This window comes from Dama dama, chromosome 24, assembly GCF_033118175.1.
Source record: "Dama dama isolate Ldn47 chromosome 24, ASM3311817v1, whole genome shotgun sequence".
Classification (NCBI taxonomy): domain Eukaryota; kingdom Metazoa; phylum Chordata; class Mammalia; order Artiodactyla; family Cervidae; genus Dama; species Dama dama.
The window spans coordinates 14,664,292-14,691,902 of record NC_083704.1 but is presented as its reverse complement, the minus strand read 5'-3'; the positions used below and the strand labels follow the sequence as shown (position 1 = coordinate 14,691,902).

The 27,611-nt window shown below is 41.7% G+C and overlaps 1 long non-coding RNA gene across 1 annotated transcript in view; it reads right to left on the bottom strand.

Moving 5' to 3' along the window:
* Window positions 1-12,300: 12,300 nt before the first annotated feature.
* The window catches only part of LOC133046154 (uncharacterized), a 54,363-nt gene continuing 39,052 nt past the window's right edge, over window positions 12,301-27,611 (bottom strand). Inside the window, exons 2-3 of the long non-coding RNA XR_009690432.1 lie at window positions 17,468-17,597; window positions 12,301-12,423 (exon numbers count right to left, since the gene is read on the bottom strand). This is a non-coding gene — a long non-coding RNA (uncharacterized LOC133046154). The remainder of the gene's footprint in view (window positions 12,424-17,467; window positions 17,598-27,611) is intronic.

Sequence of the window (27,611 nt, the reverse complement as noted above, 5' to 3'; positions counted from 1 at the left end):
CTTTAGGACATGGGGCTTAAACACAGCAGTATGTGTTCAAACTCTGGCAAACCTGAATTCCACATCTTTTCATTCTGATGTTTTGAAAACTGGCAGCCTCGCTGACCTGGAGGGACTGCCTCCTTGGGACCAGCCAATTAGTACAGCCGTTAAAGGACTGCTTCCCCACGTGACCCCTGGATAGTGTGGCATGCCCCCTCCTTTTGGGAACTCTGAGTAACAAATCATCATTTCAATGGCAATCATCTTCTGACCTGCTAGCCTCACAATACTGAAATAAAAATAAAACCTACATTTAAAAATGAGGCCCAGGGACTTCTCTGGTGGTTCAGTGGTTAAGAATCTACCTGGCAATGCCAGGAACATGGTTCGCTCCCTGTTCTGGGAACTAAGCTCCCACATGCCACAGAGCAACTAAGCGCATGAGCCACAACCACTGAGCCCGTGCTCTGCGGCCTTTGTGCCATAACTAGAGAGCCCCTGCGCTGCATCGGACGATCCCAAATGATATAACAAAGATCCTGCATTCCGCAACTAAGACCCAATGCAGCCAAATAAACAAATTAAAAAACCCACAAACCCCAAATTCAAAGTTCAGCATTCGATCATATCACTGGCTTTGCTACAGGATTGTTATTTGCTCAGCACTCGACCCACTGGGGTCTGGACTAGAGGGAAGCATGCAAAATACCCAGGGGGCCCAACATCAGGAAGCATCACACTCAGGTCCACTCCAACGCTGGCCCCACAGGACACAGCACCATCCCAGGAGGGAACGGCTTATCTCCCTTTGGTTTCAGCCCTGATGCCCACATCCTGGGGCAACAGAGACGAAAGACCCAGATTCTGCCCTCCATCTTCTGGAGGAGGGAGGCAAGGAAATCAACAAGAATAAATAGAGCAGTGCAGTGGCTGCTGAGCTACGGGTTTGCATGGACGCTGTGGGAGACCCAAGGAGGGGCTCCTGACTCATGGGTGCGTAGGAGAGAGGAGTGCACTCCTCTTAGCAAAAGAACCCTCTGAAAAGAAATTCCAGGCAAGGCTTCCAACACCATTAGGGCTGGGGGTGCAGAAGCACTGACACACATGCAAGTGAAGGGTTCTCTACCAGCAATGGGATTTTCATTTCCAAAATCCACAAGAAAATTCAACTAAATTACCTCCCACCCCCTTCTGTGATCTTTCAAACTTTTTAAAATGTCTTTTACAAAGCAATATTTCACTTTGACTTTGAAGGATATCAAAACTGTCCTGATTTGGATGATAAATTACATGATTTTCTCTTCTATGAATGATTTCAAGAACACTGAAGAATGGAACAAAATAGCACAGCATAACGTAGAATACTTCTAATAGAACTTCTGAAAGTCTTCAGTGTCATTTCATCAACTCTCTCAGCTGGCAAATGTGGATATGAAGGTCCCAGGAACTTAAATAATTCATAAATCATCATTAATTGAAGAGTTTAGAATTAAATGAAGATTTCTCAGCTGCAAGTTGTCCCACACACGAAAACCTTCCTATGAAGCTTCTGAACTACCTGTGTTCTTTCAAGTCCATGGACACCTTATTACAACTTCACTGATGCTAAAGACAAAAATGAAATACCCATACTCAGTAGCCAATAGCTTATTTCAAATTATGATTAACATCAGAAGCAGATTCAATAGTAAAAGGAAAAAACTCTCCATATCTCATAATAAGATGAGAAAATGTTCATGTGTAAAAACCATTTGCCATTCTTTTCTTTCTTTTCCCATCTCTTCCTCCTTCCCTCTTTGATCTTTATCCTTCCTACCTAAAATTTTAATAAGATCTTTCTGATAGTTCCCTTTCTCCAGAAGAGAGCTATAGGATCTATTTGTCATGGGTCCACAGCTTAAGTTTTGAATTACTGTGTTGAAGTCCTAGCAGCTGGAAACCTCTCTCACCTGATTTTGAAGATGGACACCTCAAGCTTTCAACACATCCACAACTACAGAAATAGTTCAGCATGAAATTTCCCCCAGCAGCAACTCAGAGGACACCTCAGGTGGCATGAAAGATATTAGACTATCAGATTGCGGTGTCCCTGGGTCAAGTTGACCTCCAAATGGTCAAATCACTGAACACAGAATGCCAGAAGCCAATAACACAGAGTGCTGGAAACTGTAATAAACAGATCGAGAGCTCTTACAAAGCCGGAGACTGAGAGTTAATGTGAAGTTTGTGGCTGGCTGTCCTCACATCACTCTGTCATCAGGGTAATTCTCAGCCGCACCACATGCCTATCAAATATGTTTGAGTTCTGGTCTTGTACTATTCCTCAGGGCTTCCCCGGTGGCGCAAGCAGTAAAGAACCTGCCTACCAATGCAGGAGACATATGCGATGCAGGTTTGATCCTTGGGATGGAAAGATCCCCTAGAGAAGGAAATGGCAACTCACTCCAATATTCTTGCCTGGAGAATCTCATGGACAGAGGAGCCTGGCGAGCTACAAGTCCATAGGGTCGGAAAGAGTCGAACATGACTAAAGCAACTTAGCATGCACACACTATTTCTTAGTGAAACAAGGAAACCTCGATCCTGGCCAGAAGATGTAGTGGAAGTGGAGGAAAAATATAAGTGCTGGGTTTTGAGGTAGGAGATACTCTGGAGAAGGGACAAGAGCGATTATAGAAATTCATAAATTATATTATGTGGGCTAAAATGCATGCACACATCTCCTGTGGATTGTGTGATCAAATTCAAACACTAGGATGGGCTGGAAGAAACCACATCAAGAGGGATAAACTGGCCAAATCAGAGGGCTGGATCAGAAAGCAAGGCAATATGATCCCTATCCACCAGGTTTGTGAGCAATGAACATACATTGATGATAAGTAGTTGTTTGGACTGAATGTTTGTGTCCCCCTAGACTTCATATACTGAGGCTCTAAACCCCAATGTGAGGTTATTTGGAGATAGAACCTTGGGGCGGTAACTGGATTGGAGGATGTAAGAAGGAGGCAGCCACCCGCTAGCCAGGAAGAGAGCCCTTACCAGAAACAGAGTCATCTAGCACCTTGACCTGGGACCTCCAAGCCTCCAGAACCATAAGAAAATAAATCTGCATTGTGTCAGCCACCCTGTATGTGATATCTTGCTCTGGCAGCCTGAGAAAACTAATACAGAGCTTAATACCAAGAAGAAGACACTGCTGTAACAAATATCCGAAATTGTGAAAGTGACTTACGAACGGGTACTGGGTAGAGAAAGATCATGTTTTGAGACCTGGTCTTGAAATACGAAAGCTAAAGGCAATTCTGGTCAGTTCTCAGATCGGAAACTGGAAGAAAGGAGATCCTTGTAGTAAAGCACATGGCTAAAATATGTTCTGGTGTTTTGTAAAAGAGAGAATTTGTGAGTCATGAAATCAGATATTTAGCAGAGGAACTTTCTAAGCAAAGTATTAAAGGGGTAGCCTGACTTGTCCTTCCTGCTTATAGTAAAATGCAAAAGAAGAGGAATGCAGATAGTATAGTTTAGCAAAAATGAATCAGAACTTGCAGATATTGCAAAATTATTAGCTTATCCATACCACACACACAAAAAAAAAAAAAGTAAAGAAAGCTTGTTCTGAAGAGAAGAGTAAGGGGATGACTGAACAACCATTTGCAAAAGAGATCATGGGTACCATTTGCAAACTTAAGCCGCCATCTCAGCAGAAGCCAGGAATAGAGACGGGATTATACAAGTGAAACACTACCATCTGGTAATCAAGTGGACAGAAAAAACAAATTTCAAAATTCTTTGGTTCTATAGGACTGAACCATACAGCTCTTCAGCTGTGAAAGTGTGTTGAGTGCACATGAGCTAAGTCACTTCAATCATGTCCGACTCTTTCTGACGTTATGGACTATAGCCTGCCAGGCTTCTCTGTCCGTGGGGATTCTCCAGGCAAGAACACAGGAGTGGGTTGTCATGCCCTCCTCCAGGGGATCTTCCTGACCCAGGGATCGAACCTGCATCTCTCATATCTCCTGCACTGGCAGACAAGTTCTTTACCACTAGTGCCCCCTGGGCAGCTCAAATGTGGGCTATGCTTTGAGAAAAGAAAAGAATAATCCTGAAGGTGATTCAGAGATTCCCAGGACTGTCTCCACTGTACTGGCTGCTGTCCAGAGCCTGGGGACAGGGCTGCTCCATCCTTGGGGGCTTACTGCCACCTGGCAGAGCTTTGAGGGATGGGCCACCAGTCAGGGGGTCTGAAGATGGAACCACAGCTCCCATGAGTCTAGAAGATGGAACCGCCAACCCAGTGGGTCTGGAGGTCAGAGCATTGAAATAAGTGAGAATTATTTCTGAGGCTTAAGATGAGGTGGAATTTGCCTCGATAGGATTTGGACTTTCCTGGGACCTGTCACCCTTTCCTTCCTATTTCTCCCAGTGGGATGGGAATGTCTAGACTATGCCTGTACCATTACTGTATTTCGGAAGCACATCACTTGTCTTGTTTGACAGATTCACAGCTGGAGCAGAATTTTGCCTCAGGGTGAATATACCTACAGTCTCATGTATGTCTAATAGAGATATATTTAGATTAGATTTTGGACCTCAGACTTTAGAATTCATGCTGGAAAGTGAAAACTTTGGGGACTGTTGGCATGGAATGAAGGTATTTTGCATGAGAGAAAGACATGAATTTGGGGAAGGGGGCCAGGGGTGGAAGGTTCTGGACTGAATATTTGTTTTCTACCACAGATTCATATATTTAAGCCTAACTCCCACTGTGATGATATTTGAATGTAGGGCCTTTGGGTGGAAATTAGGTTTTGACTAGTCATGAGGGTGGGGCCCTCATGATGTCATTAGAGGCCTTATAAGAAGAGGAATAGAGAGAGCTATTTCTCTCTCCCTTCAGGTGCCTACAGAGGAAAGACCATGTGAAGACATAGTGAGAAGGCAACCATATACAAGCCAGGAAGAAAGCTAAACAAAAAATCAGTCTGTTGACACGTTGACCTCGGACTTCCTAGCCTCCAGAAATGTAAAAGAACTAAAATGTGTTGTTTAGGTGCCTAGTCTACGGTATTTTGTCATGATAGCCCGAGAAGACCAAGACAGTAGACATGTTCAGTCACTAAATCATGTCCAACTCTTTGCGAACACATGGACTGCAGCACCCCAGGTTTCCCTGTCCTTTACTATCTCCTGGAGCTTGCTCAAACTCATGTTCATTGTGTTGGCGATGCTCTCCAACCATCTCATCCTCTTCTCCTTTTGCCTTCAATCTTTCCCAGCATCAGGGTCTTTTCCAATGAGTCGACTCTTCACATCAGGTGGCCAAAGTATTGGAGCTTCAGCTTCAGCATCAGTCCTTCTGTATAGTGAATATTGAATAGTCCTTGAATATTCAGGGTTGGTTACCTTTAGGATTGATTGGTTTGATCTCCATGCAGTCCAAGGGACTCTCAAGAGTCTTCTCCAACACCACAGTTCAAGAGCATCACTTCTTTGGCAGGAGAGATGACTTTTTTTGAAATCAATTTTGAAATACGTAGGACAACCACAGTAATTCTTGGCATCCTGCAAGAGCAGTGAGCCTAAGACTGAAGCAAGTGGGTTTCTGAAGAAAGATCCACACTTTATAGAAAGGATCTACAGAAACTAAAGGAGAGCAAAGAAGTCTGGATCCTACGCAGGGCTAGCTTACAGATTCCTTGGGAATTTCTGGCAAGAATCTGGTGTTGGAGACTCAGAAAAGTGTCCACTGGGTCAGTGCCCACTGGGTTAGTGAGACTGGCAGTCTGCAGTCAACTTAGGTAGGAGGATGCAATTCTCGAGATGAATGTTTCTATGTCTGTCAGGCATAGAAAAACCATGAACTAGACCATCTCCAGAATTCATTGATTGTAGGGAATGAAAGCAAATAAAATGTTTATTTTGTTTCCTTTGCCCTAGGAGGGCCTAGATGGAGAGCATCCTGCAGCATTTTAGACTGCAGAGGTAGACAGACTTTTTAGGAGGTTTACTGTATGGATCATATTCAAGAATGTGAAATAACTCAAAATGAAATTTTAGGAAAGGAGACTTGAAGACAGAGATGTGAAACTTAAGTACAAGGATCATATAAGAATAAAGTGCTGAATAAAGTGTTTGCTTATCTGTCTAAAGAACAGACTCATCACACCTCCTAGAGTCTTATCAGACCATGGGCAGAAGGTCAGGTACTCATTGGCCAGGAGGTTCCACTATGGTGCAACCTGTTTGTACCTCCACTTACCTCTACTCAGGTGTCAACCTGAAGAGTGAGCTCCTGCAGTGGAGGGATGGCCGGACCAATCTGACGGTGCTGGGCAAGGTCTTTCTCTATGACCACTAGCTGCTTTGGGTCCCGTCTTCAAGTTCATCTTACCAGTCTGCTCCCCAGCCTATGGACCCTGTTATTTGCACAGATGTCCATGCCTTGTTGGGATCCCTTACTCTCCACACCAAGAGGCTGGCCCTTCAGTCTCTGTACAACAGCTCTGGAGAAGGTCAATTGCTCATCTTTAGTTCTTATCTGCAACCAGGTCTCTGCAATTCTCAACACAACGCTCAAAAGTGGACTTTAAGAGGCAAGATGGTGGTGGCCACGCAGGGCCGCAGCCTGCTCTGGCTGGTGACCGCTCTGGAAGCGGGCTCCAGGACTCTGGTGCCAATCCAGATGACCCCCTGACCTCTCGCGGGCAGCTGGGGCCATGCTGCGCGTCTCTGGGGTGGCTTCCCTGTGGCCATGGTGAGAACAGCTTCAGGAGCCCAAGGCTGAGGAGCGCGAGTGTTACGCGACCCTGGAGGCCACGTGGGAGCCGCTGTGAGTGCAGCTGGTAGCAGCGGAGCAGAAGCGTCAGCCGGGGAGCAGCTCGTGAAAGAGCCCAGGGCCAGGATGCTCCAGAGGAGTGAGAGCTGGTGGCGGCGGCAGGAGCGGAGAGGAGCCAAGGGAAGAGGAGTGCGCGGCCCGCTGCAGGCCGAAGCCAGGAGCGCCCGGAGTCCCATGTGGACCCGAGGAGCCTGCAGGACTGGAAAAAGCAGCACTGCAAGCATTTCAAGGAGGAGAAACAAGGGAGGAGGACCCAGCTCCTGCACTGAGTTCTTGCCAATAAAACCTGCTGTCTGATTGCCCCTCCCCTCCAAAAAAGGACTTTAATTGCTACAACCTGGGCAGCTCTGTCTCGCTTCCCGTAATTCTCCTAAGTGAGGACCTTCTTCGCTCTACCCCCATTCAAGGTCAGCATGTGTGTCAAACAGGCAGGCTGGACCACGTACCGGGAACACTCTTTGCTGGGATGTTCCAACAGGCAAGATCACGTCTGCTCTTGTATTTCCTATCTTTCACTGGAGTCTATTTAGAGCTGTTTGAATGTGTGTAATATTCAACCTGATTTATCTTATTTTGACTTCACTGAAAAATTGTTTAGAAGATCTAACTTAACGGAAGCCAGAGTCTGGGACTGCCAGAGGAAAATCAATGGTTTTATATGTTAGATAAATACAAGTGATTCTGTGGGTAAATATTTTTGTATATCTGGCTAAATATATGAGGACAAGTAGTGATCTATTTAATTGCGCCTTCAGTGTTGTTTCTGAGCATCCCTTCATTAAACAAAAATTCTGATAAATTTATTTCCTGCCCTAATTTTAAACCTATGAAGCTCATATTTTAAAAATAGAAAAACAAAAACAAAACAAAACACAAGCATAGCCCCAAATAACAAAATGCTGTAAAGTGTTAACACCCTGTGTGTCTATCCATTTCTTCCTCTTCATTGCCCCACTCCTCAGAGAGAGCTTTCACCTATTCTGCTCAAATATGTTGTAACTGTCCATGTTTATTTATTCTTTAATTTGTCCATTTTAGGACACTGTCTATTAACTTCCTGCTCAATAATCAATTTCACATTCTTATACCCATTCAATCTTGTCTTTCTTGTTCTCCCACCTCCTAATTTTTATGGTTCTATAAATATTTTAGCTTCCATCTCATCTGTCTTTATAAAAATTTTAAAATACATCCAAACTTCTCTTTCTTTTCATCAGTGTGAACATCATATCTGGTGTAATCACATTATAAGATGATGCTATTGGGGGACCCTCTTCCTCTTGCCCTGCCAGATACTGACAGCTCCCATTATGTTTTGTCATTGCCAAGGCAGCTGACACGTCACACCTGCACCTTAATTGTACATTCTGGGCTTAGTAGGTTGATTCACTCGAGTATTTGAAAACTATTAAAGATCCCTGAACTGAGTCACTGGCTGCTGGTACAATCAGGTGAGTTCTTCCACTTTGAAGCTGTGGGACACTGGGTACAATTCAAGAACTTTCCAGACCTCCACTTCCATTCGGAAGCCTCTATCCCTATGTGACTATCTGAATTTAAATTTAAAGTAAAGGCAAATAATATTTAGAACTCAGTCACACTAACCATATTTCAGTGGACATAAACTTGAGCAAACTCCAGGAGATAGAGAAGGACAGGGAAGCCTGGCGTGCTGTAGGGGGTCGCAAAGAGCTGGACATGACTTAGTGACTGAATGAAAACGACCCCCATATTTCAGGTGTACAACAGCTACGTGTGGCTACCATATCAGAGAGTGCGTATCTGGAAAATTTCCATTCTCGTGGAAATGTCTATTTCTGCATTGCTAGACAGTGGGTTCTTAGTAGGTGAGATGAGGAAGATGAATCAGATGATTTCCAAACTGCCTCCTGACTCTAAACTTAAACAGTTTTGTCACTGAATGCCGTTTTTCCCAAAGTTGCTGAAGAACCCCTCCCACAAAGCCAAGGTTTTCTAAAAAGTGGCAGAAAAAACAAGAGGGGTTTTCAGGGAAAGAGGGCTCAAGATAGAAGGAAAGAAATGTAAACTTATCAGAGATCTCCTTCAGATAAGGAAGTGGGGGCACTCACCAAGTGTTCAGGCTCAGTTTATAAGCTGCCTTTCCATCACTGTTATGTGTGCTCATGAAACTTGTTCACGGTTAGTCTAGCACATGCCATGGGACGTCTCATTTTTCCTTTTCAAAGTTCTCCCTTCACTTAGCCATTTTTACTTTATTTTGTATTCAAACTTGTGTGCCTTAAAACAAATGAGAACCGCATAACCCAAGGAGACTGAGACTTGGTGCCAGCAAAGTCAGAAATCAGAAATGATTTGCTTTTCGTTAGTTTCACGACACTAGTCATTCTGGTGGCGGCAGCACTGAAAGCAGAGAACTGATGTGTGTAAATAAATTCCATGCATAGGAACAAATTAAAGGAGATTATGTGTGTAATTTGCCTGTTTCTGAGCCAAGTACCTGGAGATGCTTGCTAATTAGCTCCATAGTGTTATACCCAGAGGACCAGTGTGCTCAGAGCAACAAGGATATCTCAGATCCCTTGTGTCAAGAGGCAGCCTCATCCTGGCACAGTGTTTCCCTGCAACTACTGGCTCCCAGTCCTGTGGGGACTGGAAATGGGGGTGAGGGGGTGTGGGTAGGATGGAAGAGATGGAGAAAGAGAAGGACTTAAAATGATATCATGGAAGGATCTAAAATAGTGAAGGGAGAAGATTATTGAAGCAAATGAGTAAACATTATCTTTCCCACTATCATGCTGTTGTTGTTCAGTCACTAAATTATGTCTGTTTTGTGGCCCCATAGACTGTAGGCCACCAGGCTCCTCTGTCCATGGGATTTCCCAGGCAAGAGAGAGAAGTTGTCATTTCCAGTTGCCATACTGGGGAGAGTTGTCATTTCCTTCTCCAGGGGATCTTCCCAACCCAGGGATCAAACCCATATCTCCTGCTTGGCAGGTGGTTCTTTACCACTGAGCCATGTGGGAAGCCCTCCCACTACTATAAAAATAGGAAAAACATCACTAGCACACCAGCAGTATGCAGATGGCGGGCACTCTTAAGTGAGGTCTCTAAAAGGATTCAAGTTTCTGATTCCCTGTCTTACTGCCATTCTGTCATTCTATGCACCTAACACAGTGCCTGGGACATATTAGGTGGTCAGTAAACACAGAATGGAATTGGTCCTACTGCATTGGTCTCAAGGCATTCACAGAGTTTCATGGCAGCACAGAGATGTGTTGGCAATTGGGGAGTTCTGTAACCTTAGCATCAGATCTCATGTGATGTCATTCTAGGGATATGGATCCACCTCAGCTCCTGCAGGGTCTCTGAGCTTCCTTTTCAGTGAAATGGAGATCATATTACATGTCAGCACATACAGAAAGGTAACAGATATGTTTTTTGGTTTTTGCATTTTCTTTCTTTAGCAATGCATACAAATCTCTGCAGTTCTACACTCAGAAATTATTAAAATAATATGAATGTATTTATGAAATATATCATCTTGAAGGCCTTGCCTTTGATAAGCATAAGATTGTTAAAGGCAATGAGGGTAATTTATTTGAAGAAGAAAGTCAGATTTCTAGACTAAATGATTTTCAATGGCTTTTACCATGCTATGGGCTTCCCTGGTGGCTCAACGGTAAAGACCCCACCTGCCATCGTGGGAGATGTGGGTTCAATCCCTAGATCAGGAAGATCTCCTGAAGAAGGAAATGACAACCCATTCCAGCATCCTTGCCTGGGAAATCCCACAGACAGAGGAGCCTGGTAGGCTACAGTTCATGGGGTCAAAATAGAGTCAATGCGGCTTAGGGACTAAACAACAGAAACAATAGCCATGTTATAGACTTTTATATAATTTTCCACTAGTCCTTCATCATATCCAAATCCTACCTTCTCTGCCAGGCTCTGGTCCCCAGCGTCTGACCCCTTCCCCTCTGGGTTCTGATTGGATTTTCTAGCAGGCCATCCCAGCGAGAGTCTGGGACAGAGTGAGATCATGGCATGATCCCCTAGCTGTCTCCCCTCCCAGTGTCTCAGTTGTCATAGGAACCCTGCACCTCTAGGAGGACCTAAGTCACACTGTCTCAAGTTCTCAGCATCAGCTCTCACCAGACTTCCTTTCCTCACCTTGTCCCTTCAGGCCTCTGAATGGTAAGCAGTTTTCCACTTTCATTAATCCTTGGGAGATTCAGCGTCACTTGTACAATCCAACTTCATCTCTATAGTCAATTATGTTCTCTTTGAAATTCCAACTTTCTGTTGTATTCTGAGGCCCTGTGGGATCTTTGAAGTGCTCAGCTTAGAAACAGGTCCACATCCACTTCTGTTTCTTCTCATTGCTAGGTTTAAATGGTGCCAAACAGTCTCTACCAGAGGCAGAAATGGATGGAAGCAAAGTTCCCTGTATGCAGAGCTATTTTTATCCAATGAGCGTCACAGGGCTGGGGGTGAGAGCAGTTCAATTCAGCATCAAAACAGAAGCATCAGTGTGATGACCTGGTGAATCTAGTTTTAACCTTGTATCCAGGTCTAGTAAATTTTTTTGACATGATTTTTAACCAGGTCCCAATGTTGCTCCATAGTATAAGCCTAATCCTTTCTCTGCAAATCTCTGTGAACCCGCAGATACCCTGCTTGTATTTCCCATTACAACCCTCAAGCCACTCAAAAACTGAAGCCAAGGGTACCTCCTATCACCACTTCTCTTGGGTCCCAGTTGGTTGCCTAGCTGTCCACTACTGGCCTTCTTCCATTGCATCCTGAGTCACCTCACGCTGCCAAGTATGAACACATTTGCACCTACTCACACAGGGAAGGAACAGGGAAGCCTGATGTGTGGCAGTCCATGGGGTCGCAAAGAGTCAGACGGGACTTGGTGATTGAACAACAACAACACCACTTACTCACACACTGCAAGTTTAGAAAAGCAACTCCTCCAGATTCAACCAGGTCACAACATGTCTTGCTGGTCTCCCAAAAGATGCACGAAGCTTCTTATTCTTCCCAATTTAATCTTCTTTACCTCTTCCAGGACAGAAGCTGTCATTGATGGATTCCAGAAGGGTTTGTGATATTTTTACTGGAATTTAAGACACGGAGGTCTCTCCAATGACTGTCCCCAAAAAGCCGTGAGGGAAGCTGTTTTGAGTCTGAAGCTAAAGGCAGATTTATACCCTAGAAACGACTTCTTACAGTTACAAATGCAAACATCCAAGAGAAATGGAACACACAAGAATCCTCTGAAAGCAGCTGTTATGTAACATTTGCTGACCAAAATCTGATCCCTTCTCTGATTCTAATACTGCAGTTTAAAGGAAGGTTAAAGGAACATTTATATTCAGAACTCTCTTGAGAGTTTGGGACATTTTAATACAGAGTAGAATTTGATGAGTCCTTAGATATTAATAATGTCATTTGCTGCTCTTTATTGTTCTATGGATGAAATGTTTCCCAGGAAATGGACCTTGAAAGTGGGACCAATAAGGACTTGGGTTCTCAGATGAAACAAACAACATCTGTGCCTTCTGGAAAATAATTGCTTGTATAGTCTTAGTTGTCATATGGCAGCATATAATGGCCTAGAGATGAAACAAAGAATATAGAATCTTAGAATTCAGTCTCCTGACTTCAGGAGGAGGTCTCCTTGAACATCATAAGGGAACATTCCTGAAATTTGAACATTGAAAGAAAATGAGTGAGTGAGTGAGTGCATTGGTCAGAGTAGAAAGCAGGATGGAGCTTTGGTGAGTCCTAGGTCATGGTGGGGAATTACACGTACTTTTCATCATTCAGTTCTCACAAGGACTCCATGTACTGGGAATAATGTAGTTGAACAAGAATGAAAATAAAGAAAGAAATTAAGACTCAGATTATAAGTAAATTGCCCAATTTCACACCATTGGTGTCAGATGTAGAATTTAAAATGTGGTCCATTGTCTCTGGTAGATTTCATGATCAACCTAAATTCTGCATTCTCTCTGTACCCACATCTTTTGCCATTGAGCACTGCAGAGCTCCATGGAGAGCAGGGCACTCCTCTTCTGGGTTCTACCATCTAGCCTCATGTGGGCTAGAAAGAGGACTCTGAAAGTGATGGTCTGTGAGTTTGGACTCTGACCTCAGCCAGACTTTATGTCTTTACACTTGTGCTCCAGAGTCTCTATCACCATGAAGAAAAGAACATGCCTGGGCTGCCCACAGTAACAAGGAGAAGGGTGGGAGACAGGTGAACAGACAGAGGCTCCCTAACCAAGTCCAGCCTAGATGTCAAGACAGCTGCAGACATGTGAGTCTATCCATGGTCATTCCAGACTAGAACAGTGTTTACTCTTACATTTAAATGTATTATTGCATGTCATCGAAATTCATAGCCGTTCATAATGGATGAAGAGCTAATGAATGCATTGTTTTGGAGTTAAACTACTGGTTTTCAAGAGTTTACCAATGAAGCCCATTCATCAGATCAGTGTTTACTAAGAAGCCTGAATTGGGAAGCAGATATAAGTAAGCAGATTATTATGGTTTCAACCAAAGGTAGCTTTATTCCTAGCCACCCATGAAATGTGTTCTAACCTAGCTCTTTCTATCCATGTGGATACAAAGAATGGCTTGAGGAACCATCAGCTCAGGAGGTGGTTGAGAATGTATCACTTTTTGCTCACATCCTAGGAGTGAAAGGTTCATCCTCACGACTATCAGATGCTATGATAATAAATCTCTGATAGACATTCTGTCCTACGTGACTTTACTGCAAAAATTCAATTTCCAATCATATTGATTCTGCTTTTTTTGAGCCACATTGATGAGACCCAACTATGCTTGGGATATAATTATAATTGCTTTTGTGAATTTAGTAGCTTGATGGCTCAGATACAGGCATTTTCAGAGCCTCTACAATCTCTCATTTTAAACCAAAGATATGTGTCCATGAGAGAAAGAATGTAGAAATATGATAAAGAGCATGGACATCAGAGCTGAAAATGAACCCTAAAACTGTCCCAACCTGTGAGGCTTTGGGCAAAGCATTTACCAGTTCTAGACCTTGATTATCCTCGTCTGTAAAATGGATATAAAAATACCATACTTCCTCTCACATGAGATAAAATAAGGGAAGTAATGAACATGGTTCCTGGCACAGAATAAAGGCTCAGTGAGTGTAGCAAAAAGGGAAAAAGACAATAAGGCTAACTCAATGTGGGCAAGTGAGGGCAAACTCAGAATCCAGAGCCTAGCCTCTTCCATGAGCTGCCAATGGGTCAAACGGTGAGATTTTGCTCTGAGAATTCTTTATTCATGCTGAATCTCCACAGACCTCCTCTCTGTCACTCATGTCTGTGCCACCCCCTCGATTACCAAAGAAACAACTCTGCTTACAATATGTGATCCCAGGACTTCCCTGGTGGTCCTGTGGTTAAGATTCCATGCTTCCACTGCAGAGGCAAAGATTTGATCCCTGATTGGGGGAACTAAGATTCCCTCATACCATGTGATGTAGCCAGAAAAAGAAAATCAAATAGGGAGTGATTAAAAAAATAATATGTGAGCCACATTAACTGTGTATTTCAGAGGGGTGAGCATGCTACTTTAATTTACATATAAATATGTAAATTAAATATATTATATATAACTATACATTTATTTATGTATTATATGTACTTATATATTAAATATATGTTTATCTATTACATACTTTTATTTAATCTATATTAAATGAGCCCCTTGGAGGAGGGCATGGCAACCCACTCCAGTATTCTTGCCTGGAGAATCCCATGAACAAAGGAGCCTGGTGGGCTGCAGTCCATGGAGTCACAAAGAGTTGGACATGACTGAAGCAACTCAGCATGAACGCATGCATATCAAATTATATTATATTAAATAATGATGACAGTGGTGGTTTAATTGCTAAGTCACATCTGACTCTTTGTGACCCTATACACTGTAGCCCATCAGGCTCCTATATCCATGGGATTCCCTAGGCAAGAATACTGGAGTGGGTAACCATTCCCTTCTCCAGGGGATCTTCCCAACCCACAGATCAAACCCATGTCTCCTGTGTTGGCAGGAGGATTCTTTACTACTAAGACACCATGGAAGCCCATATTAAATAATATTATATATCATATATCTGCACTTCACAAATTAAAATTGTATTCTGATCACCCTGAAGTTCTAGATTTTTTGTGACAATGCATCTATTAATTGGTTCGAATAAGAATAAAAACATCTGCATAAGTTCTCTTAGTTGCATGTGCCTTCCTTTCTTTCTGTCTCTCTCATAATCATACAGCAAAGTGTAACTGGGAATTTAAAATTAAACTGACATCAAATTCCACCACAGGTTACAAGTCAAAAACGTCTCTATGCATGTAATGCTTTCCATTTAAAGGTAGATGCTGAGATACAGTTTAATAAGCAAGAAATTGATGGAAGTCGCTGTCCAGCACTGGCTCGCATTATCATGTGCCCACTCACTTCTTCATTACCCCTGGCCCTTCACACCAGGGAAACAGGTAGATTTATGAGAAAGAAGCCCAAGAATTAAGTGAAGAACAAGGTGCAAAGAGCTAATAGTAGATTTTCAGCTGGTCAGTCCCCTTTAATGGTGAGAGGGAAGTGAGAGGAAAGCCAGGCAGAGTGACTCATCAGATCCCAGGACGTGGGAGAATTAGATTTAAGTGAAAAAGGATGTTTCCTAGGAAACTACATGATCGGCTTGTGAAACATCAAACAAGTGCAATTTCCTCATAACAACCATGACTAAATTGATCTACCTCAGCCGGCTTTATCAGTAGGGGGGAGATTAGCTGCCTTTTGGGCTTTGTTAGTTACTATCATCAAATTGTCTGTTACGTGACAGCTTCAGTCGCTGTGTTTCTGACCTTCTATAAGGACAGCCACGGCATTTGCTGTTATGTCATTGGGAAACAGGTTTTCTCCCTCCCTATTTCCCATCTCTCCCCCTAGCCCCCTAAACCCCTGGGACACACACCTTTTCATCACCCCTTTCTAACTTCAATATAAGCTTCCGACACTGTCGTTGCAGCAAACCACAGGATTCAGTCATTAGAATCACTAAAAATATCCTCCCAGCTTTAGTCATCCAGGGATCTAAATTAACTTACTCTCTTTTAACCATGACAGTGAATAATCTGTAATTCACACTAATAGGGCAAAGGAGGTCAGTCTGGATGAGAAAATGGTCTGAAAATAAGTGGAAATACTTTGAAAAAATGGAGCTCATTACCAAAAGCACATGGAGTGTTTACCTCAAGTACATTAACCATATAGAGTCTAATCAAAATCTTTAGTTTTAAAAAAAAAAAAAGGTTGATAATTAGCATGCTAATTGATCAGAAAGCAGCACCTTATTGTTCAAAGGAGTTAATTATTCATAAAATTCTGGAGATTTTCTGGAGTCACAGATTTGAATCCTGTGGTTTGGAGAAGGGAACCACTGGCCTCTCTCACCACCTAGGGACAGCTGGAATTCATACCTGGATAGGGCTTTGAGGCTCTCTGCTTCTTGAATGACAACAATTGCTATTGTATTAATGGAAATTTACAATTGAATCCACTTGCTCAGTCAACAAAACTTTGTTTAGTGTCTAGCATACATTGGACAACGTTTTGATTGTTAGAACTAAGAAAGAGATGACCTCCCCTTCCCCAAATCACCCTCTAGTAGAAGGAGGGAGACAAGATAAAAATTCAACAAACATGTCAATTTCAGATACTGGTAACCTCTACAAAGAGAATAAAGGAAGGTGATCTGGTCAAGTGACCCAAGTAGGTACATAATTTGCACTCATGCTTCTCAAACTGTCTATGTTGAGGACGTATTATTCTTACACGCACCACCTAATCCATTATGGGCCAAAACTTTTGTAAAATACAATACAAATAATTTACCAAAAATTAAGCCCAATTTTTGAAATTATTAGATTCAATACATATAAAATCACTTCATCAAATTTCTGTAGAATTTTCTGAATGTCTATTCTCAATGACTATTCCTTTCTAATCACAGATCACTAACAACAAATGGACAGCAGAGACCGCTGTATTCATACCACACTTTGAGAGTAACTTACACAGGGGCTAGTCAGCGACAGTTACTCTGCAGCTCCAAACACTTTGTCTCATATTGGAGACTAGTCACCTACTATAGCACACTGCAGACTCACAAAAAATGTTAGTCAATTAGCAGTGGTTTGGTTAGCACTGTAATGTTTCAAATTATTTAAGATTCTTAATTTTTTGGATCTACCCTGGATTTATAGCTATTTCCACTTTTAATATTGTTTCTTAGGCAAAGATATGTTTAGAATTCCAACTAACCATCTTCAAAACAATTATTCTTAATGTAGCTACTACATATTCACTGCTTTACCCTGCGCCAGGTACATATATAATCTCATTTGAATTTCAAATAACCCTAAAAGCAGAAACTATGATTGTCCTTTCTTACGTTAGGAAACAAAAGTTCTTACATATGTGCCCAGAGGTGTCATTTTTCCATTTACATTTTTTAAGCTCTCAGATTATGTAATTGTATTGCCAAGATGAAAACTGGACACTCTCAATTCTGCCAGTGATGAAGTTCATTGAAATTCCACTAGTTACCTGTGAAGTAGTGTTGTGGAGAGTCCAGAGAGCGGGAGGAAGCCATCTGTGCTTTCTTCCCGTCTCAGTGATGGTGGAAGATCCAGGAGGGAGTTCAACCACAGACAGTAGGCAAGTGCTGCAGAGTTACCTGGAGTTCAGGGAAGTGCAGTTAGATCAGGGGCATTAATCGAGGGAAGGCCCTTCTCTGGCTTTGTTCATTTTTATATTCCCTTTAGGGCCACAGTTCTTTCCTCCACTCCTCCGTGGGGTGTTCTAATGGGTTCAACATGTATCCTCTGATGTGTGTATCTTCTCAGTTCAACCAGTGGCGTGGCTTCTAAATATTTCCCATATTCTTTCGTCCTCTCAGCATCCTTTTTTAAAATCAAACTAGTTAGTTACTGCTAACTCTTGTGGATTTCTGCCATTTTCTTTAGCCAATATCACAGAAACGGACACCTACATCCACTTTTATAGAAGCAAAAAGAGCTGGGTCAGGTGGTACTTCCACACTTCCATGAAAATTGGTCAGTACAGGTAAGTTATTCCCCAGAAGGACCACTCAACAGCCCCACTCCCTTCAGCAGAGCATGAATCCTTAGGGACTTCCCTAGTGGTCCAGCGGTTAAGACTTCACCTTCCAAAGCAGGGGTTGCAAGTGCAATCCCTGGTCAGGTAGCTAAGATCCCACATGCCTCACAGCCAAAGAAATCAGAACATAAACAACAGAAGCAATGCTGTAACAAATTCAGTAAATAATTTAAAAATGGTCCACATCCAAAGAAAAACTTTATAAATTTTTTTAAAAATTAAAAAAGAGAATGCTCTGAAACTTCACATTTTTTGATCTCTCTCAACCTCCTCCATAGCTATTGACCTTGGACCTCCCTTTTCCATTATCCCAACAATATCTTTCACTTTTGTCCTATGTTATGGCCCTTTTTCTCAGACCCCATATCTTCCTCTAACTTAACTTATTCCCTTGATGGACCACAAAGTCCAGTAGCTTCTGGAAAATGACATGGTGATACATATTTTGAGAACTTGCTTGTGTGAAACTATCCACTATTTTCTAAGTGCTGTGACTCAAGACGGTTAAGAATCTGCTTGCAATGTAGGAGACCTGGGTTCAGTCCCTGGGTGGGGAGATCCCCTGGGGTAGGAAATGGCAACCCACTCCAGTATTCCTGCCTGAAGAATTCCATGGACAGAGGAGCTGGGAGGGCTACAGTCCATGGGATCACAAAAAGCCAGACACGACTGAGTGACTAACATTTCCATTCATAGTTTGGATGGTTATAGAAGTCTGGTGGATATTTTATTTATCACTCTAAAGTCAGAGGCCACAGTTTCCAGTGCTATTGCTGAGAAGTTTCAGGGAATTAGAGTCCCACTTCTATGTGCATTACTATTTCATTCTCTCTGTGGGATTTTGAAATCTTGTATTGTTTCTGGTGTTCTGGAGAACAAATATATATTGGGATGATGTTACTTAAAATGAGTGACTTCCATTTGTTAGGAAGTTTTTTTGTTCTTTAAATGTTTCTTTTTCTCTGGTTTTTACTTTAGGATATAGTGACCTCTATATTTCACAAAATACTTAAGAATTTTTTCTAGTTTTATTGATAATCGACATGTATCCCTGTATAAGTTTAAGGTATATAGCCCAAGGCTTTGATTTACAAATATTGTGAAAATACTTCCAAAATAAGTTTGGTTAGTATCCATAATCTCATATAGATACAACAAAAATAAAATTTAAAAAAAATGTTCTCCTTGTGATGAGAACTCTTAGGATTTACTCTCAATTTTCCTAACATATATTTAACTTTCCTAAACATCATACGTCAATATAGCCATCAATATAGCCATTAACTATAGCAATCAATATAGCCATTAACTATAGCCATCATCTACGTAACAGACATACTTAGTTTGTTGTGCTTTCCTTTATTGTACTTCACATGTTTTGTGTTTTTTACAAACTGTATGATTAAGGCAACCCTGCATTGAGCAAGTCTATCAATGCTATTTTTCCAACAGTATTTGCTCACTTCCTGTCTTTGTGGCACATTCTGGTAATTCTTACAATATTTCAATTTTTTCATTTATTATTATTGCATATTTGTTATGGTGATCTGAGATTAGTGACTTTTATTTTACTACTGTGATGTATTGAAGTCTCAGATGACGGTTAGCATTTTTTAGCAATAAAGTGTTTTTGATTAAAGTATGCTCATTGCTTTTTTTAAAGACATAATGCTACTGTATATTGACAGACTACAGCATAGTATAATTTTTATATGCACTGGGAAATAAAAAAAAATTTGTGTGATCTGATTTATTGAGATATTTGCTATATTGTGGTACTCTAGAACTGAACACACAATATCTCCAATGTGTGTCTGCATTTCTAGTACTATTTATCTTATACCTGGAAGATCGCATCTTTTCACCACCTTCCTCCAATTCTTCATCCCCCTACCCTCCACCTCTGGTAACCAAAAGTTTGATTTCTTTTTCAGTGAGTTTGCTTTTTTTAAAGTTTCACATATGAGATCATTCAATATTTGTTTTTCTGTGTCTAGCTTATTTCAATTAGAATGAGTGCTGAAGTACTGATGCTTTTGTACTATGGTGTTGGAGAGTCCCTCGGACTCCAGGGAGATCAAACCAGTCAATCCTAAAGGAAATAAACCCTGAATATTCATTGGAAGGACTGATAACTGAAGCTGAAGCTCCAAAACTTTGGCCACCTGATGTGAAGAACTGACTCGTTGGAAAAAAACATGATGCTGGGAAAGACTGAAGGCAGGAGAAGGGGACAGAGGGTGAGATGGTTGGATGGCATCACCGACTTGATGGCATGAGTTAGAGTAAGCTCTGGGAATTGGTGATGGACAGGGAAGCCTGGCATGCTGCAGTCTATGGGGTCGCAAAGACATGACTGAGAGACTGGACTGAACTGAATGCCTTAAAGTTCCACCAGCTGTATCTGACTCTTTGTGTCCCTATGAACTGTAGACCACCAGGCTCCTCTGTCCATGAAATTCTCCAGGCAAGAATACTGGAGTGGGTTGCCATTCCCTTCTCCAGGGGATCTTCCCAGGCCAGGAACTGAACCCGGGTTTCCCACATTGAAGGCAGATTCTTTAATGTCTGATCCACCAGGGAAGCCCCAAAGTTCTATCAGGGTTGTCTCAAATATCATGATAGTCTCACTTTTCACAGCTAAATAATATTCCACTATTGTACATATATATGTACAACTTCTTATCCACCAGTGAACATATAGGTTGTTTCCATGTCTTGGCTATCATAAATCATGAACATGGGGGGAGTGCAGATATCTTAGTGAGTTAGTGTTTTCATTTCCTTTTAGACATATGACCAGAAATGGAATTGCTGGATCATATAGTAGTTCCTCTTTTAATTTTTTGAGAATCCTTCGTGCTGTTTTGAATAATGACTACACCAATTTACATTCCTACCAACAGAGCACAAAAGTATTTTTAAAGTTTCCTTCTGCGTTATCTCCAGTTCCTCTTTCTTATTTTCATTGTTTATTTTGGTCTCTGACTGAGATGCTGGGCCTTCCTCAACTGTGTGGTGGTCCTTGATTTAGTACTTAACAACCTATGAACTCTCTTGGCCACTTGTGTATGAGGATATGACTTGTCATGGGTAGCTTCACTGGATGGTAGTTTGCCTCCTCCGTTTTGGGAGGACTCCACAACTCTTTCCAAAAAAAACTCTTTTCTTGGACTTTTTAGTTTTTCCAGGGGGAAATTCTCTCTTGGTAAGGGATATAAGTTGGCTTTCCAGTATTTTTTTCTGACTATGAATACAACCCCATGATTTTATTCTATCCCTTGACACTCAAGTACATGTTGCATTCCCCAAGACCATAGTCCCTCTTCTTTCAGCTTTCCAGACAATAAGCCCCCAGCCCTCTGCTGAGATAGGGCATTTGGGTGCCCAGGTAAGGATGATCAGGGAAGGGACCTGGGTGCCTGTTTTTATATAGATTTTCAGTCAGTCCTCTTGTTGTCAGTCTACCTGCTCCTGGACTCTTAGGCCTTCTTGAAACCTCCAATAAGTAGGGTCTGTGTGTATATGCAGTAGGGCAGGCTTTGAACTATGAACAGACTCGCCTCTGGACTTCTACACTGTAAAGTTAGGATTCGGCTTTCCTAGGTCTGTTAAGTCCATAATTGCTCCTCTGTCTCCTCTCCAGGCTTCTGAATTTTATGGCTCTTGTTTCCTCCCCTATTTCTTTATCATACATTATTTGTATTTTATTTTATCCCTTTCCTATTCATTTCTGTATGATTTCAGAAAGGTATTGAAATAAATGCCCATTTGAATCCACTTTTATCATTTAGCAAGGAAAGAATTGCAGTTGTTGTTTTGTTCTGTTTTGTTAACAGATTTTACAATACATTCTTGAAATAGTACAAGGTCACTTAGCCTGAAACTCTTTCTCCATGGACACTTTTTATTAGTGAAAAAAGAAAAGATGGTGATAAAAAATATATGTTCTTATCCAAAACTGTTGATTTTGTACCCCAAAATGTACGCTATTGGGGACTTCCCGGTGGTCCAGTGGTTAAGAATCCACTTTCGAATGTAGGGAACATGGGTTTGATCCCTGGTCGGAAGCTAAGATCCCACATGCCACAGGGCAACTAAGCCTGTGCATCACAACTAGAGAGAGAAATCCATGAGCCACAACTAGAGAGAAGCCTGCATGCAGCAGCTAAGACCTGACACACCCAAATAAATATATCAGTGTCTAAAAAACACAAACAATTGTATGTTGAAGTCCTAATCCCTACTAATTCAGGACGTGATGTTATTTGGAAATAGGGTTGTTGCATATGTAACTAGATGAATAGTTGTGTGGCAATAAGGTAGGTCCCTAATCTAATAGGACTGACCTTCTAAGAAGATGGCCATGTGAAGACAGAGATACAGAAGAATGCTGTGAAGATGCAGTTATAAACTGGAATGGTCTAGCTATAAGCCAAGGGTACCAAGGACTGCCAAGCATCATTAGAAGTTGGGAGAGAGTCATCAATTTCCCCTCAGAGTCCTCCAAAGGAACCAACCTTCACTGACACCTTAATCTCAGATTTCTAGCATCTAAAACTGTGAGATGATACATTTCTGTTATTTTAATACACCCAATTTGCAGATGTTGGGAAAAGGTCAGTTTTCATTCCAATCTCAAAGAAAGGCAATGCCAAAGAATGTTCATACTACCACACAATTGCACTCATCTCACACACTAGCAAACTAATGCTCAAAATTCTCCAAGACAGAATTCTCAAAATTCTCAACAGTACGTGAACCAAGAACTTCCAGATGTTCAAGCTGGTTTTAGAAAAGGCAGAGGAGCCAGAGATCAAATTGCCAACATCCATTGGATCATTGAAAAAGCAAGAGAGTTCCAGAAAACATCTGCTGCTGCTTTATTGACTATACTAAAGCCTTTGATTGTGCAGATCACAACAAACTGTGGAAAATTCTGAAAGAGATGGGAATACCAGCTGACCTGACCTGCCTTCTGAGAAATCTGTATGCAGGTCAAGAAGCAACAGTTAGAACTGGACATGGAACAACAGACTGGTTCCAATTGGGAAAGGAGTACTTTAAGGCTGTATATTGTCACTCTGCTTATTTAGCTTATATGTAGAGTACATCATGCGAAATGTCGGGCTGGATGAAATACAAGCTGGAATCAAGATGGCTAGGAGAAATATCAATAACCTCAGATATGCAGATGACACCACCCTTATGGCAGAAAGCAAAGAGGAACTAAAGACCCTCATGATGAAAGTGAAAGAGGAGAGTGAAAAGGTTGGCTTAAAACTGAACATTCAGAAAATTAAGATCATGGCATCTGGTCCCATCACTTCATGGCAAATAGATGGGGAAACAATGGAAACAGTGAGAGACTTTTATTTTTTTGGGCTCCAAAATCACCACAGATGGTAACTGCAGCCATGAAATTAAAAGATGCTTGCTCCTTAAAAAGCAGAGACATTACTTTGCCAACAAAGGATTACCTAGTCAAAGCTATCGTTTTTCCAGTAGTCATGTATCGATGTGAGAGTTGGACCAAAAAGAAAGCTGAGTGCTGAAGAATCAATGCTTTTGAACTGTGGTGTTGGAGGAGACTCTTGAGAGTCCCTTGGACTGCAAGGAGATCCAAGCAGTCCATCCTGAAGGAAATCAGTCCTGAATATGCATTGGAAGGACTGATGCTGAAGCTGAAACTCCAATACTTTGGCCACCTGATGGAAAGAACCAACTCATTGGAAAAGACCCTGATACTGGGAAAGATCGAAGGCAGGAGGAGAAGGGGACGACAGAGGATGAGATGGTTGGATAGTATCACCGACTCTACGGACATGACTTAAAGTAAGTTCCGGGAGTTGGTGATGGACAGGGAAGCCTGGCATGCTACAGTCCATGGGGTCACAGAGAGTTGGACATGACTAAGTGATTGAACTGAGACTGAACTGAATTCAATTCAGACTGAACTGAACTGAATTTACAGATTTTGGTGTCAAGAAGTAGGGTGGTATTATAACAAATACCTGAAGATGTGGAAGTAGCTTTGAAATACAGTAATAGTTAGAGGCTGGAGGAATTTTGAGGGGCTTGATACAAAAAGCCTACATTGCTTGAAAAGATTGCTGATAGAAATATGGACATAAAGATGGCCCTGGTGAGATCTGAGATCGAAATGAGGAACATGCTATTGGATCCTGGGGGAGACAGAATCCTTCTTGTCTTTCTGGTGACAGAGAACATGAATGAGTTTTGCTCTTCTGTTTTTTGAAAAATAAAATTTGCAAGTGATGAACTTATAAATGTAGCTGAAGATATTTCTGTAAGGCGAGTGGAGAGAAAAAGAAATTGAGCTGGGTAGTCAGGCAAGAAAAAGGAAATTTATTAGAGGGAAAAGAGAGGGTGACTGGCTCTTAAGGAGAACCAGTGTTCTCCCTTTCTGATGGAGTCCTTCTTATACTCCACCAATGAAAAATTCTCTGAAAGGATGGTCATGTAGCTGGAGGTCTGGAATCTGGTGGTCTCGCAGCTTTGAGAAGATAAGTGCTGTGAGATGACAGGATGCCATTTGGGCAATTTGGTCAGTCTCACAGATCACTGTGATTTTATTCTTCATTTGCGAGGTCAACATAACAAGCCATCTTATCAATGAGACCCCATCTGGGCCCTATCAATTTCCAAGCAAAGAGTGGAAGAAATGGGCTGGTTTATCCTTGATGATGATAATAATATGTGAAAGAAAGGAGATAAATCAAAGGAGAATTGCTAAGTAGAAAGGAACCGGTGCTTAATGATTTGGAATACCCAGATACATACTCTGGAGAGAGGGTCAAGGTTGCAGCTGGACAACCATTTACTAGAGAGATTAGGTATATGACTCATTGATCCAGTCAACCTCCAGTCAGCCATCTCAGCAGTAACTAGGAATAAAGGTATGGTTCTTTGAGAAGGCTCTGTAGGGACCACTTATTTTATGTTGTGATTCCCTCAATATACAAAGAAGACCAAGAAGGTTTTGAGAATTTTCTACCAGCAGAAATACTGCATGTCTAGACCGAGAAGAAAGAAGATGAGATGAAATGAAGAAGGAGTGACTCCTGGGACAGAGGCACTGATGCAGAGATCTGGCCCAAGGGGAACTCCTAGTCTCTAGAGGACAGGGCAACCCAGAGCCAGTGGCAGTGGGGCCACTCCAGCCAAGTCAGAGGACAGAGCATCAAGTCACACAGAATTATTCTTGGGTCTTAGAATCTAACGGAATCTTGCCCTGATGAACTGCAAGCTTGCTTTAGACCTGGGGTGCCTTTTTCATTAGAATTTCTCCCTTTTAGAATGGGATTATCTATCCTATGCATGCCCACCATTCTATCCTGAAAGCAGAAATCTTGTTTTCTGAACGCCACATGAAGCAGGCAGAAATGCATGTATCAATCAAGGAACGCCAAGGACTAGGAGACACTGTCAGATGATAGGAGGCAGGCACGGAGCAGAATCTTTCTGAAATCCCTCAGAAAAAAAGCAACTCTACTGACCCTTTGAGTTTTTTATATCTAGCTTCCAGACCTTTGAGACAATCCACTTCTGTTGTTTCAAAGCACATAGTTTGCGATACTTTTTAATGGCAGCCCTAGAAAATGCCCACATTCAGTCTACTTATACCAGTGAGCAAGAATATAAACTACAGTTCTATTTCAATAGATTTTAGAACTTATCCTTAGATACAGTTGAAAGTCAAAATACTCATACTTTTTTCTCCAAAGACAATTTCTTGTAAAGAAAAAAAATGTGACAAAAGATACACTCTTGTCTTCTTCAAAAGAGTAATCATCAAGGACATATTTTTCCTCCTAATTTACAGTAAAATTAAAATGACTCTAAGCATGAATTCAAATGTCACAGAACTAATATACATACATATATATATACATATATATATGCATACATATATACATAATTTCAAAAGAAAAAGGTCAAGTAAGATTAATGGATATACAGTAGAAATAAAACAACTTATAGACCAAAATTTTATAAAATAGAAAAAAAACTTATAAAATAGCATAAAGATTGTCCTTGTTTTGTACTGAATGTGTTTTCATTTTATAATATTTCCCTGATTTAAATTGATAGGACTTAGGAGGGGTTCAGCTACATAGGTAATGATCAAAATGCTATGAAGAAAGATTTTTAGAATATGCTTTCATACTGCTTCACTAGTAAATATAAAAATCATTTTCCAATTGTTATGATAATATCCTGTGTGCTCTTCCCCTCAGCTTCTTTCCCCTGCTGTCTCTCTTAACACTTAGGAATAATTTTCACAAGGTTACCCATTCTAAGTGTGCCAATAAATGTAATTATATTTCTTTCAGAAGGCAGAGCTAAATTTATAGAAGCAAAAACAACACCATTTTTTATTTATAACCACGGTAAATTTTAATAGTGAGTTTACTGTAGCAGTGCATAATGTGATGTCTGATGTGTTTAACAAGATTATGATTCAATGTAAACTCTGGGGAATTCCTCAAGAACCCTCTCCCCTCCAGTGTTTCTGTCTGTAGCTTAGTAAAAGAGCACTGAATTAGAAATCAAAGGATTTGGGCAAGTTCTCCGCCAGGAAGCAACAGCTCCCTCCCCTGAGCCATCTAGCCTTCTTGAGATTGACCTTCATCATTGCACTTCCCACACCTTTCTGCATTCACTGATCCTTCCTCAGGGTTCCCACTGTGAGCTTAGTAGCTTTGGGTCATGGACTGTAGCCCGTCTGGCTCCTCTGTCCTTGGGACTTCCCAGGCAATAATACTGGAGTGGGTTGCCATGCCCTCATCCAGGAGATCGTCCCAGCCAAGGAATTGAACCCATGTCTCCTGCACTGCAGGTGCATTCTTTACTGCTGAGCCTGGGGAAGCCGACTGCAATTACTGCCTTAAGCTCAGAGCTTGGCTCATCTGCTTAGCAAAGTGCTCATTGAGTACATGTGTGCTAGGTCACTTCTGGCAGGTCCAGCTCTTTGTGACTCTATGGACTGCAGCCGGCCAGGCTCCTCTGTCCATGGGGATTCTCCAGGCAAGAATACTGGAGTGGGTTGCCTCATTAGCTCTTTGTTAAAACAAGTGAGTGAAAAAACAAAATGTGAGGTATTGAATAATGCCATACATTTGTTTCCTCAAAGGGAAAGGAGCACCTCAGAGCTGCCAGTTCAGCTATATTGCTTCATAGATGTTTATATAGTGTAGATGAAAAAGTGCTGTCTTCCATGTCTGCAAACGAAGGATAGCTGTGGCCATCAAGCCATTAGCACCACTGCCCCAGTAGTGCACCCTTAGGGGACTTAGGCAGGGAAAAAGAGATACAAGCCCCAGATAGCTAAGGTGCATATCAAAGGATTTCAAAGAGCCCAGACTCTTACATCTTCCCATACACAGAAAAGCGCTAAATTCATTAACTTGAGATGTCTGATTTTCTTTAATTATTATAATCTTTTGATGTTCCAACTACCTGGTTTTTGTTGCAAATGCCCCTATATATCCCGGCTCCTCCCTTGTCTCTTTGGAGCAGTCCCTCAGAGTATCTGAGAGGCTGCCTT